The sequence below is a fragment of the Schistocerca serialis genome, unplaced genomic scaffold, assembly GCF_023864345.2.
Source record: "Schistocerca serialis cubense isolate TAMUIC-IGC-003099 unplaced genomic scaffold, iqSchSeri2.2 HiC_scaffold_1353, whole genome shotgun sequence".
Lineage (NCBI taxonomy): Eukaryota > Metazoa > Arthropoda > Insecta > Orthoptera > Acrididae > Schistocerca > Schistocerca serialis.
In genome coordinates, this window is record NW_026047573.1 from 4,652,500 (window position 1) to 4,667,857 (window position 15,358).

Here is a 15,358-nt window from a genome sequence, read left to right on the forward strand (position 1 = left end):
CCTCCTCAAGTGTCGGCGGTCTCTGTTAAACAGAAGAGGCCAGCCTGTACCCTCTTGTGCTGTACGTGTCCCTTCACGTTTCCACTTAACTATCACGTCGGAACCAGTGGACCTAGGGAGGTTTAGGAGTGTGAAACTCTCATGTACAGACGTATGACCCAAGTGACAACCAATGACCTGACCAGGTTCGAAGTCTGTGTATTCCATGGAGCGACCCATTCTGCTCTCTCACGATGTGTAATGACTACTGACGTCGCTGATACGGTGTACCTGGCTGTAGGTGGCAGCACAATGCATCTAATATGAAAAAGTAGGTTTTTGGGGTTGTCCGGATACTTTTGATCACATACTGTGTTTCCAGCACGTGACATATATTCACCTTGCAGTTTTCTCTACCACAAACTATGGTGTCAAACTGTTAAATCCCCCCAGGGGGTCCACAACTCTAGCGTTGGTGAGCACGGGACTCTGAGCTAGTGAGGCTCTTTCCTTCCCAGGCTGCATACCTTCCTTCTCCACATCCTTCTCCATCCCCCATCCTCCCCCCCTCCCCCCCCTCCCCCCCTCCCCAGACACATCCCTACCCCTTCTAACTCTTTGGGAGTATGTATCATGCATACATCTGGAGACATTTGCTTGTAACTGTAAGACAGTCTTTTCTTTGCTGTCTATGCTGGAAAATCTTTGTCATCTTTGTCCTCTCTGTCCCCTTTTCCTTGTCTCTCTTTCTCTTTCCCACTGTTGCGTTTGAGACCCCTCTCCTTTCATTTTCTTCGTTCCTCCCTGTGCGACCCACGCAATCCCATGCATAGCCGGGGGTAAGGCTTAATTCCCTACCATGGGTAGACAGGTAGGACACGTACGTACCCCATGGTAATGGCCAAGCCCAAGGAGGGACGATCACCTGAGCTGGTACCTTCTGAACGTGCCGATTGGTTCCTCCATCAGTTTCTCTGGAGGTGTGACCTGAGGTGTGAACAATCACCTAAGGCAGGAGTGCCTTCAGAGAGCCCCCCCCCCCCCCCCCCCCACAAGGAAGGAGCGCGCCATCGGAGACGTTGGTAATCATGGGGATATTTTAGCAATGGTTTTCCTCTGTCTACAATTTCTGCTCACAAGCGAAAGTTAGATGACACTCAGCCATGGACAATTCTTCCATAAGTGGCACAGTTCATTGTTACTTCTCGGTCAGACGAAGGTAAAGAGTTCTCCAGTTAACCCTTTCATTATTCAGAAAAGTGTCGATGCTATTGCAGGTCCTGTAAAGTCTTGTTCCCTATTACGAAATAGCAATTTGCTGTTAGAAACAGTGGGGGCCTTCAGGCACAAACATTGCTGCGAACTCCCCAGCTACACACCTTCCCCGTTCAGGTAGAAGCACACAGCACTTTAAACTCATCACGCAGGGTGGTTTATACATGATCCCTCGACGTATTGTCCAACGAGAACATTCAAAACTACCTGTATGACTAGTGCATAATGGCTGTACATAGTCATGAAAAGGGTTGCAAGGACATGGGACCAACCTGTATTATCTTCTTGACATTTTGAAGAGTTAAACTTCCATTGAGCATTAAAGCGGGTTATGAGATAATTTCAGTTCGCCCTTACATCCCAAACCCTACGCGTTGCTACTGGTGTCAGCGGTTCAATCATACCAGCCAGCCCTGTTCCAATCTGGAGTAATGCGTTACGTGTGGCAAAGATGCCCAAGAGGGTGCTTGTCCACCTGCGTCCCCTTGTTGCATCAACCGTATAGCAGACCACGCTGCTTCCTCTAGAGATTGCCCCATTTCCAAAGCTCAAAGACTTATTCAGGAAATCAGAGTGAAGGAAAAGGTGTCTTCATATGCTGCTCGTAAGTTATTCCCCACTCGAAAGCCCACTGTGCCTCCAGCAGGCAAACGAAGCACTTTCTTTGCCTCTGCTCGTTGTACTAAGGAGGCAGACACGCAGACTTCAAATCTCACCTTCAGCGCCACAGTCGTCGGATCGACCAGCACTATCACCTGCTCACTCTATGGCACACCTTTCATTGGCTCCTGCTAAATCACGAGCCCCAATATCAGACACCGAGACTTCCAAAAAAGAGCCTATTGACGAAGATTTTTACATACCCTGACTTCACAACAATAGATTCCTCACTTACCTTACCGTCCTATTTCCAAAATCGCTCATAAGAAACAAAGTGCCTCTCCTCCTCCGCCATGACGTGGTTCATCTACATCGCCATCCAGCAGTAACCACCCTCGGCAGTCTTCTGTGTCGCCAAGATGCACTGCTAGTGGCCGATCAACTGGCCAATCACTGGTGGCAGGAGCTGCCCCCAAAACAAGCTATGGATCAGGATTACTTTCTTTGGCTGAATGCCACTGCACACTGTCAGCCGCCAGCTCTCAACAGTTGTTGACAGCAACCGTGGTAAGATTCTTCCCTCTTCTGTCCATGCTACGTCAATTATCAATTGGAATATACGCGGCATTCGAGCCAATTGGGATGAAATGTCGATCCTCCTACGATCCTACTCGCCGGTGATCTTCTGTCCTCAGGAAACAAAGCTGTGTCCACATGACCGCTTTGTTTTCCCCCATTTTCAGTCAGTCTGGTTTGATCTCCCCTATGTTGATGCCACTCCAGCACATGGGGCACTTAATATTCTTCTCCAGGATGCTCTCTATCATCACCCATTCCCCTTAAAAGTTCCTTCCAAGCTGTTGGTGACTGTCTTTCACTCACTGGGTACATCTTCACTCTATGTACCATATACATTCCATATTCAACACCGATGGCAAGAGCTGATCTTAATCTCCCTGGTCAGCTATCGCCTCCCTCACCCCCCCCCCCCCCCCACTTGCTGGTTGGGGTCTTCAATGCCCACCACCCTCTTTGCGGATCTCCACATCCTTGTCCGTGAGGCTCTCTATTGATGGACGTCTTCCACCCTGCGGATCTTGTTAGCCCCAACACTGGGAACCTACGTTTTTGTCTGCCTCCACGACAAATTTCTCTCATTTGGACCTTTCGGTCGGTACTGTTCCGCTAGCTCGGCGCTTCGAATGGTTCGCCCTTGATGATACACACTCGAGTGACCACTTTCCATGTGTCCTTAGACTGCAGCCTGAACAGCCATATATGCGCCCGAGACGCTGGAAGTTTGCCCAAGCCGATTGGACACCTTTAATCTCTGGCGACATTCGATGAGTCACTTTCCTAGCGTCGACGATGACGTCACATTACACAAGTTATTCTTACAGCCGCGGAACGTTCAATACCTCACACCTCCGATATGCCCCGGCATCCCCAAGATCCCTGGCTTTTCGCGTTTTCTGCCACCATCCTACTTAGGCCAACTGTATCCAATATAGCAAGAAGGCAAGCTGGGACTTATTTACTACCTCATTTAAAATCTTCATTCCCTTATCAGTTGTTTAGATTCGAATTCGACGGTTATCTGGCGCATCTAGTTTCTCCCGTATCTCTGGGGTCACTGTTGCGCATGATAAATTAGTGCACCCCGTCGCAATTTCTAACTCATTGGCTCATCACTTTGCACAGATTTCGAGGTCTTCAAATTACACACCAGCCTTTCCCCCTACGAAACGTGCAGCGGATGCGGGAACTCCAACACGCACTCCCTTCTCGCTCTTCCGCCCCAGGACCGGAAGGTGTCCACGTCCAAATGTTGCTGCATTTATCATACCATGGTCTGCGTTACCTCCTTCGCCTTTATAATCGAATTTGGACCGACAGTACCTTTCCCAGAAGATGGCGGGAAGCTACCGTCGTTCCTGTTCCTAAACCTGGAAAGAACAAACATCTCCCCTCTAGCTATCGCCCCTTTCCTGTCACGAGTAGTGTAAGGTTTCGGAGCGTTTGGCGAATTTACGTTTAGCCAGGTGGCTGGAGTCCCGAAGTCTTTTAACACCTGCCCAGTGCGGTTTGCGAAAGCATCGTTCTACAGTTGACCATCTTGTTGCTCTCTCCACTTATATCATGACCAATTTTCTCAGGAAACGCCAAACAGTAGCAATATTTTTTGATCTGGAGAGAGCATACGATACCTGTTGGAGTGCAGGCATCCTAGGCACACACTACTCTTGGGGCTGTCGAGGTTGGCTGAGCGCACATTTAAAGTGCAGGTGAACACTACACTCTCCCGTACTTTCTCCCAAGAAAACAGGGTACCCCAGGGCTTCGTGGTAAGTGTTGGACTGTTTGCCATCGCCATTAATCCAATTATGGATCGTCTCCTTCCCGATGTCTCGGGCTCGCTGTTTGTGGACGATTTTGCGATCTACTACAGCTCTCAACGAACCAGCCTTCTTAAATGACGTCTTCAAGGATGTCTCGATCGCCTCCACTCTTTCAGCATGGAAACCAGCTTCCGCTTTTCTCCCAGTAAGACCGTTTGCGTCAATTTTTGGCGTCGTATGGAGTTTCTTCCGCCTTCCTTACATCTACGTATTGTCAACCTTCCGTTCACAGACGTCGCTAAATTCTTGGGTCTTACATCTGACACAAAACTGTGCTGCTCCTCCCACGTTTCCTATCTTTCGGCTCGTTCTCTGCGATCCCTCAACTCCCTCCGTGTCCTGAATGGTACCTCCTGGGGAGCGGACCGAGTGGTCCTTCTCCGCCTCTATCGCGCCTTAGTGCGCTCAAAATTGGACTATGGAAGCATAGTTTACTCCTGTGCTCGGCCGTCTATTCTTCGACGTCTCGACTCTGTCCACCACCGTGGATTGCGTTTAGCGTCTGGAGCTTCTTTCACTAGCCCTGTGGAAAGCCTTTATGCTGACTCTGCTGAACCTTTGCTGTTCAATCGGCGAGCTGTCCTTCTGAGTCGTTACGCTAGCCATGTCTTCCATGCCTGCTCGTCCAGCCCATGACATTTATTTATTTATTTTTTTTTTTGTCGCCTCCTTGAATTCAGGCTATGCAGGCCTACCTTCCTCCTTACTACCAACGGGAGTCTGCTTCTGTCAACTGCTGTCTTCTCTTTCCAACCAATTTCCCAAAACTTTGACAACTGGGGGTACAGTACCACATTGTCTTCGCCCCTGGACTTGCCTGCTATGTGACCTTTCCCAGCTTCCCAATGATGGAACCCCTTTGTTCGTTTATCGTCGGGCATTTGCTGCTCTATGTGCACAAATCGGTTTGGAGATACTGGGTATACTAAAAGGTATCAGATAAATTATATAATGGTAAGACAGAGATTTAGGAACCAGGTTTTAAATTGTAAGACATTTCCAGGGGCAGATGTGGACTCTGACCACAATCTATTGGTTATGACCTGTAGATTAAAACTGAAGACACTGCATAACGGTGGGAATTTAAGGAGATGGGACCTGGATAAACTAAAAGAACCAGAGATTGTAGAGAGTTTCAGGGAGAGCATAAGGGAACAATTGACAGGAATGGGGGAAAGAAATACAGTAGAAGAAGAATGGGTAGCTTTGAGGGATGAAGTACTGAAGGCAGCAGAGGATCAAGTAGGTAAAAAGACGAGGGCTAGTAGAAATCCTTGGGTAACAGATGAAATATTGAATTTAATTGATGAAAGGAGAAAATATAAAAATGCAGTAAATGAAGCGGGCAAAAACGAATACAAACGTCTCAAAAATGAGGTCGACAGGAAGTGCAAAATGGCTAAGCAGGGATGGCTAGAGGACAAATGTAAGGATATAGAGGCTTATTTCACTAGGGCTAAGATAGATACTGCCTACAGGAAAATTAAACAGACCTTTAGAGAAAAGAGAACCACTTGTATGAACATCAAGAGCTCATGTGGAAACCCATTTCTAAGCAAAGCAGATAGGTGGAAGGAGTATATAGAGGGTCTATACAAGGGCGATGTACTTGAGGACAATATTATGGAAATGGAAGAGGATGTAGATGAAGATGAAATGAGAGATAAGATACTGCGTGAAGAGTTTGACAGGGCACTGAAAGACCTGAGTCGAAACAAGGCCCCTGGAGTAGACAACATTCCATTGGAACTACTGACGGCCTTGGGAGAGCCAGTCCTGACTAAACTCTACCATCTGGTGACCAAGATGTATGAAACAGGCGAAATACCCTCGGACCTCAAGAAGAATATAATAATTCCAATCCCAAAGAAAGCAGGTGTTGACAGATGTGAAACTTACTGCACAATCAGTTTAATAAGCCACAGATGCAAAATACTAACACGAATTCTTTGCCGACGAATGGAAAAGCTAGTAGAAGCCGACCTCGGGGAAGATAAGTTTGGATTCCGTAGAAATATCGGAACGCGTAAGGCAATACTAACCTTACGACTTATCTTAGAAGAAAGATTAAGAAAAGGCAAACTTACGTTTCTAGCATTTGTAGACTTAGAGAAAGCTTTTGACAATGTTAACTGGAATACTCTCTTTCAAATTCTGAAAGTGGCAGCGGCAAAATACAGGGAGCGAAAAGCTATTTACAATTTGTACAGAAACCAGATGGCAGTTATGAGTCGAGCGGCACGAAAGGGAAGCAGTGGTTGGGAAGGGCGTAAGACAGGGTTGTAGCCTCTCCCCGCTGTTTTTCAATCTATATATTGAGCAAGCAGTAAAGGAAACAAAAGAAATATTCGGAGTAGATATTAAAATCCATGGAGAAGAAATAAAAACTTTGAGGTTCGCCGATGACATTGTAATTCTGTAAGAGACGGCAAAGGACTTGGAAGAGCAGTGGAACGGAATGGATGGTGTCTTGAAGTGAGGGTATAAGATGAACATCAACAAAAGCAAAACGAGGATAATGGATTGTAGTTAAATTAAATCGGGTGATGCTGAGGGTAATAGATTAGGAAATGAGACACTTACAGTAGTAAAAGAGTTGTGCTATTTGGGGAGCTAAATAACTGATGATGGTCGAAGTAGAGAGGATATAAAATGTAGACTAGCAATGGCAAGGAAAGCGTTTCTGAAGAGAAATTTGTTAACATAGAGTATAGATTTAAGTGTCAGGAAGTCATTTCTGAAAGTATTTGTATAGAGTGTAGCCATGTATGGAAGTGAAACATGGACGGTAAATAGTTTGGACAAGAGGAGAATAGAAGCTTTCGAAATATGGTGCTACAGAAGAATGCTGAAGATTAGATGGGTAGATCACATAACTAATGACGTATCGATTAGGATTGGGGAGACGAGAAGTCTGTGGCACAACTCGACCAGAAAAAGGGGTTCGGTTGGTAGGACATGTTTTGAGGCATCAGGGGATCACAAATTTAGCATTGGAAGGCAGCGTGGAGGGTAAAAAGCGTAGAGGGAGACAAAGAGATGAATACACTAATCGGATTCAGAAGGATGTAGGTTGCAGTAGGTACTGGCAGATCAAGCTTGCACTCGATAGAGTAGCATGGAGAGCTGCATCAAACCACTCTCAGGACTGAAGACCCCAACAGCAACAACATGTGCACAAATCGAGGATGCCATATTTATTTACACTGATGGTTCAAAAACGATCATTTGGTGTTGGGATTGCCTATATTGTTGGCGACACCCCTAATCAGTTTCGGCTTCCTGACCAATGTTTGGTTTTTACTGCAGAGCTTTACGCTGTTCTCCAGGGTGTCCAATACATCCGTTGCCATAAGCGGTCGCAGTATATTAAATGCTCAGATTCGCTCAGCTCTCTCCTAAGCCTCTAAGCTCTTTATCCTGCCCACCCTCTGGAGCGAGTGGAGGCAATCCTGAATCCGGTGAACCACTTGGAGGCGTCTGTGGCATTCCGCTGGATCCCAGGACACAATGGTATCTGTGGAAACGAGACAGCCGAAATAGCAGCCAATGCTGCGGTCTGTCTTATTCAGCCCGCTGTTCGCATGGTTCCCTCCGCCCATCTATGGAGTGTTTCATGTCGTCGTGTTGCTCTTTTATTGTACACAAATTGGTCTACACGTCCCGATAATAAATTATGGGACCTGAAACCTCTTTTCTGTGCTCTGACATCTCCCTCCCAAACTCTTCGGGAGGAGTTAATTTTAACTACACTCTGGAACTGTCATTTTAGCTATTGACATCTTTCAACTGGCAATCGTCCCCCGCTTTGTCCTCACTGCTCTTAACGTGGACGGTGAGACACCTTTTACTTCATTGCCCCTATTTTACTCCGCTACGCACCCGTCTACATCTGTCGCCTGATTTATCTTCCATTTCAGCAGATGACACGCGCTCAGCCGATCGCGTCCTCGAGTTTATCAGTGTCAGAGAGATGTCGTCGTTCATTTGAAGCTCATTTTGAGGAAAAAGCCCTCCCTTCTGTAGTGGTTTTTTAAGCTTTCCTTCTGTTTTTTAGTTTCCCCTCTTTCTGGGTTTAGCTCCCATTGCTGGTGGTTTCCCATTCGTTTTTTTGCCTTTCCCTAAGCCACAGAACGGGCGCTAATGACCGTAGCAATTTTGCGCCCTAAAACTGTAAGAAGAAAACCTGTAAAATGAAAAACGATTCCCTTTGATACATGCACAATATAGCTTTGCAGAGGTGTATGGCGTCCACTGTTCATATCCGATCACGGTTTAGAAATTATACTATGCCTTCATCAGTCGTATACAAAATGATCGTTATTAATGGAGAATACCTCTCACAAAGAAACTGACAAACGCATAGCAGCGGCCTTTGACATGTGAAATTACAAGTCATGCCATCACTAAATCTGTAAAAAGAACGTCTGTCAAGCAGATGTATACATGGGGATTCAGTGCCTCACAAACACCTGTCACTAACATAGAATCAATGTAGTTATGAAAGTGAAGACTCGATTTTATGCCAAAGGTACGGCAGGTTAGTGAAGTACCTTACAAATATCTTCATCCGTCTAGAGGAAAGTGCCGAAACAAGATGGACATGTTTCGCCGTCGTCATAACACCACACACGAGATGGAACTCCGTTGATGACAGAGGTCCGCTGTTAACAATCGCGAGTAGATAGTGGTCTAAGCCAAAGACAGAACACGCAGTTGTATACGAGTCGAACACAGGTTATGCCCCACAACTGATGCAACCCAACGAAACAACGGAAAAAAATGTTGCTGCAGATCATTTCACCATCTTCCTCTCGCTCCAGAATACATGTACCATTAAATTATTTGCCATTAGATCAAACCTCGTTACAACCCCCATTTTATCCGATCACTCCATCCACTTTGTCATCGTTCAACGCAGATGCAAGTAAGTTTAGAGGCAGATGGTTCTCTCGCGTCTAGGAAAGCATAAAAGACAATAGTTAACTCAAGTGTATCACTATTACCTCAACAGAAATATAGTAGAATGTTGCCTCACAGCAAATGTTTGTTAGTTGATACCTCAAGTTTGTGATTGGCGAAGAGTACAGAGAACCACATTTAGTTCAGTAGGGTTAAACCTAAAAATTAGACAAACAGAAAGTAACTCCTCCAAAAGGTTTTATTGTTACAATAGCTTCATTTGTGGCCCAATATGACTATCCCAGATTTTACCCTAAGGCGGAGTGGTGGTGGTGGTGGTGGTGGTGGTGGTGGTGGTGGTGGTGGTGGTGGTGGTGGTGGTGGTGGTGGTGGGGGGGGGGGCAAAACTGTACCAGAAAGAGGGCTATTTTTTCGGTTTTGTGACTATAGCTTGTAAATGTCTCACATATCGAAAACACAGTCGAATTAGAAATTGCAGGGCATGAAATTCTGCATTGAATTATCCACAGAACTACAATCCTACATCGATGACACTGACTTGTTGTAGAACATTGAAACATATTCTCAGCTCAGACATAATGATAGCCCTAGCAGAATAATCTCCATGCCAGCCACATGTATTCTGATAGCAATCCTCATTTGAACAACAACTCACGTTTTTCACATGACACGCAGGAAGCTTTTTATGGAGGCAATGAAGTAACAGCAGTATTTTTTATTTCCAAAATGAATATCAGTTAATACCACATCTACGTTTGTTATCAAAAGTACAATTGTTAGGGAGTATCAAGCAAAAAAATTGGATTGACTACGCTTTTGATGGAAGGACATGGTAAGAGTCGTCAACAGATGTCGAGGTAACTTTGGGTGTGCCACAGGGAAGTTAATTGCGGATGTTGCTGTTCAGATCTTGTATGAATTACCTTGCAAACATTACTACTAGTGACCTAACATTTTTTTCAGGTGATTGATTTAGCTATACACAGAGGTGACAAAACTCACGGGATACCTCCTAATGCTGCGTCAGACCACCTTTTGTGTGGCACAGTACAGCAACTCAGCATGGCATGGATTCGACAAGTCACCGGAAATCCCCTGCAGAAACACTGCACCATGCTGCTTCTCCAGCCATCCATAACTGCAGAAGTGTTGCCACCGCAGGATTTTGTGAACAAACTGACCTCTCGATTATGTCCCATAAATGTTAGTGTTCACATCAGGCAATGTGGGTGGAAAAATTCTTCATTGAAATTGCCCAGAATGATCTGACATGGCACAGTGTCATCCATAAAAATTCTTACGTTGTTTGGAAACATGAAGTCCATGAATGGCTGCCAGTAATCTCTAACTAACCAAACAGAACCATTTCCAGTTTATGATCAGTTCAGTTGGACCACAGAACCCAGTCCGCTATATGTTGACAGCGTCCACACTATCATGGAGCCACCAACAGGTTACACAGTGACTTGTTGAGAGCTTGGGTTCATGGCTTTGTCGGGTCCATGCCACACACTAATACTACCACGTGGTTACTAAAAGAATTCTGGACGGTTTTGCAGTCATATTCTGTCCAAGTAACATAGTCAAAAGTGCAGGAGAGGTGCTGGAGGCAATGCCCTGGTGTTAGCACAGTCACTCTTCTCAATCATCTGCTCGCTTAGTCCATTAATGCTCAATTTCAATGCGCTGTCCTAACAGATGCATTTGTCATAGATCCCACACATTTATGTGGTTACTTCATGCAGTGTTGCTTGTCTGTTTGCACTGACGACTCTACACAAACACTGCTGCTCTGTTGGTGAGTGAAGCCCACTGGCCACTGCATTGTCTGTGGTGAGAAAGGATGCCTGAAATTTGCTATTTTGGCATGCTCTGGACACTGTTGGTATTTTAATATCGAATTCCTTAACAATTTCAGAAATGGGTGCTCCATACATCTAACTACCCTCCCGTGTTCAAAGTCCTTCAATTCCCATCATGTTGCCAGAATCATGCTTGATACCACTTCACACGTATGACCTTAGTACAAATGACAGCTCCACCAATGTACTGGCCTTTTATGCCTTGCATATGCAATACTACTGCCATTTTTGTGTGTGCTCATCGCTCCCACACAACTTTCGTCACCTCAGAGTAAAGAAGTACAGTGTGACACAAGTGACATCAATGTTCAGTTACAGCCTGGTAAGATTTAAAACTTGGGCAAAGAATGGCACCTTGTTTTAGATGTTGAGGAATTAGAAACTGTGCACTTCAAAAAATGAAAAACTTAGTAATACAATATTATCATATAAAGTTGTTGAAATTCTGTCATGGGTAAAGCTCGCAGCAGACTCCAATTTATTGGTAGTATACTAGGGAAATTCAGTCAGTCTACAAAGGAGATTGCTTGTAAATCACCCATTCTAAAATACTGCTGAAGTGTATGGGACCCATATCAAATAGGACCCCACAGGTGATCCTGAACACATACAGAGAAGGGTAGCGCAAATGGTCACAGGTTTTTTATGCATGGCAGAGTAGCACAGAGACGCTAAAACACCGAACGAGCACACTCTTGAAGATGGACATGAATTATTCCAAGAAAGCCTGCTTACAATGTATTAGGAACTGGATTCAAGTTACGCCACTTGGAACATATTACAACCCCGTATATACCAATTCCACAGGAATTCTGAGGAGGTAGTTAGATTAATTACAGCTTGTGTGGAGACATTAAAACGATTATCCCATACATAAATGGAACAGGGAAAGAAACCCTAATAACCGGCAGTGAGGTGTACCCCCCTGTTATGAACTGTATAGTTGTTCGCAGAGTGCAGATGTAGCGTAGATAATGTTATTAGATGGGCAGATCCACAAACAGCATTGTGTCAAGTAACCACCAGCAAATATATAGTCTAACACAGGTGGCTTGAGGTGAATGAAGTAATGAATAAATGCCAAACATGAAAGTGCATTCTTACATTCTAGAAAATTCAGAAATTTATTTTCACTTCTAGTGACCTCTGATGTCAGGAATGCAGACAGCTCTAAAAGAAATTCCCAACGTGAACCTTGAACAACATTTTTGTTTGCTTTTACTGAGACAGAAATATGAATTACCAAGTGGGTGACAAGTGCCACTTAGCAAATGGGAATTTATTCTCCATTACATGAGTATGGAAGATCACATTTCACAGAATTCTCATAAGAGACATTGCAGTAGCATGTAAACGGGTTACCTGCATTATCACTTCGTCTTCGCTTTCTACGTGACTCTGAAATTTTCTTTCCTGAAAGAAAAGAAAGTTCAGCACTTAAATAAATGTAAATCAACAAAATTTGAGTGTAAATCACTATCACAAAGACTGCAATATGTCTCCTTATATACTCTCCAAACCACTGTAATAAGAATAGAAGAGGGCTCCTCTCACTATACTATTTGTTAGGGTTATGGGAAAAGAAGTTTTACAATGGAGATAAAGTGTCAAACAATAGGCATATGTGTAAAAAGTACATCCTTTACTAGTGCTGGAGCAACCAAAGTGTGTTTGGACAGTATACAAAGTCTCTTCTTTCACTTCCCTCTATCCTCTCACCCCATTTCCATTTTGTCAACACCATTCACACTGGTTGGGAGAGATGGTTAACACCCTTCGACAGATGTGGAAATAGGAAGTGTGGGTCACCGCATTCCATAGGTCAGCACTGTTGGTTCAAGCAAACCTGGGTCAAGCACTAAAAGGGAATCAAGAAATTTATTACCTGCCTGTTGGAAGGGAGGCACTTCCACAATAATGTCTGCTGAACTCAGGACCATGGGTTTAAAAAAAGAAAAAACTGTATAAACATTCAATCATTTGATAAAGTGATGCACTAGATAAATGAAGTATGAAATTTTGGATGGAGACTCATCAACCCAAGTAAGAATAGCTTCTGACTTGGACCAGAGGACAGTGCTGGAATTCTAGTCTTTTTTATTTTATGTTAATGAGCTGACCAACAGTACTAATAGCAATCTCAGACTTTTCACAAATGATACTTACCAATAATGAATTATTGACACAAAATATTTCCAGAAATAATCAATCAGATATGAAAAAAAAATTCAAAGTGGGGCAAAGATTGGTATTTGATTTGATGTATAGAAAGGTAAAACTCTGGATTTCACAAAATGAAAAAAAGTCATACTGTTACTACGTTATCAATGATTCAAAATTGTGAACAGTAAAGTAAAACAATAATTTCAGGAATTCAAAATGGAACAGTTTTACAGGGTCGATAACAGGTGGATGACTCCAGTTCATCTGTGTGGCCAAACTTAGATAATTGCTAAAAGTGTGAGGGATCAGACCATTTGTTAAACTGACTGTGATATCCTTCTTTGTATACATTCAGATTGTCACAGGTCTGCTTGGCTGATGGGAGCAATAACCCTGAGAAAACATACATATTATTCCACAGAAGTCACCTTATGAGATTACCACGGCCAGTATTTAGTGAAGAATCTAGAAATATTCTTCAGCCTCATATGTGTAGCTCCCTTAGAAACTCTCAGGACCAAATTCGGCTATTTACTGTACACATAAAGACAGTTAATCATTCGTTATTCTCTTAGTCCACACGCAATTGCAATGAGGAGAAATTCTAACACATGGTGCCTTCCAAAATACCCTCTGAAATACACTTCAGAGTAGTTTCAGGAATATTTATAACGTAGATTCATACGTCATCAATTCTCAATACTTAACTGCATTTCATTCACAAGAATAAAGCCGCGGTACTCGATATAAGTTAAGTACCAACTACAATAAGACAGTTTCTGTATTTCAACCATTAATGTATGATTTTTAAATTTTTGTTGAAAATTACCATGGTCGTCTTAAAAGCAAGAAAATAATAAACGAGTTCTTCAAAATTTGAGTCAGTGAGTTAAAAGTTAAATGATAATGGTCTGTAGCTGACGAGCTACGTAACACATTTAACTGACACACTACAGTGACAATCTCGCCTCAGTTGGTTCTAGGTAATTAAGCTCAAAAGCTAAAGTGAACATTGTCTATTCACTCACTCACTCACTCACTCACTCACTCTTCTTAACTGATACGAAAAGAGGAAAAATAAAAGAAGGTACTTAAGTCTCAGGAGGTTATTAGAATAATAAAGTATTTAAATACAAGACAGAATTAATCCTAAATTTTTCACCTCATTTTGGGACTAACAATTTCGTCCTATTGCATATGGAATACCTTAAAGCACTTTATTTTTGTTACTGCACAATGGGACTACATACTTCTCACAATAAACCCACATAAATTCATTGTACTCAGGAAATTTGCATCTCCTCCTTACTTCCACGTGTCATACGTGGTCCTGTCTTATATCCTTTGGTGGCGCATGAGCTGTTCATACTCAACTGGTCTTTGCTTGGATTTTTGATCCACTTCATTGCTTGATCTCCCTCATTTTGCTGCAGTGGTACCTATCTGGCATAAGAATTCATCAACCTCCACACAAAATTTGCTTCCACACTGGGATGGAGCAAGAAAATCCAGAATCCCAAAGAGCCAACACAGCTGCTGGCTCACCCTGCATTCATGAAAATTACAGAGAGCATTGGTGATACTAATTGGGCTATAATGGCCCATCTCTAGAAGGTGCTTATCCAGTTTCAGTACTGGGACAATTATACTTCCTTGCCATTGTGATACAAACTTGCCCTCACTCCTGATGCTGTTGAAGACTGTAAAGCTATGACGCCAACAGTACACTGATAGATGTCTAATCACTTGGATGTGGATGTGGCCTCTTGTTAGGGCTGTATGAGGGCAATGGACTATGACACTGACAAATTCCCACTTGCTCAATGGAGCATTACATGGCTCCAGTGGTGAGTAGTAAAAGATAATTGCTTTTCTCCATCCACTCTTTTAGGACACAAATGGCAGGTAGATAATTGTCAGATGCAGATGTCTGGGCATAAAGAAGAGCAGAATGTTCAGTAATGTCATCTGGATCAGTGTAGACTGTGCCATTCAAGGTAATACAAGGCACATCTGTAGGTGTCTGGTATCCATTGAGATCTCTGATCTTAGCCCAAACCTGAAAGGAGAGGTACATGGTCTGATGGTTCAAAGATACCATTTCCAGCATACTTATTCCCATTGTTTTATTAGGTGGCAAGCCCGAACATGAAGCTG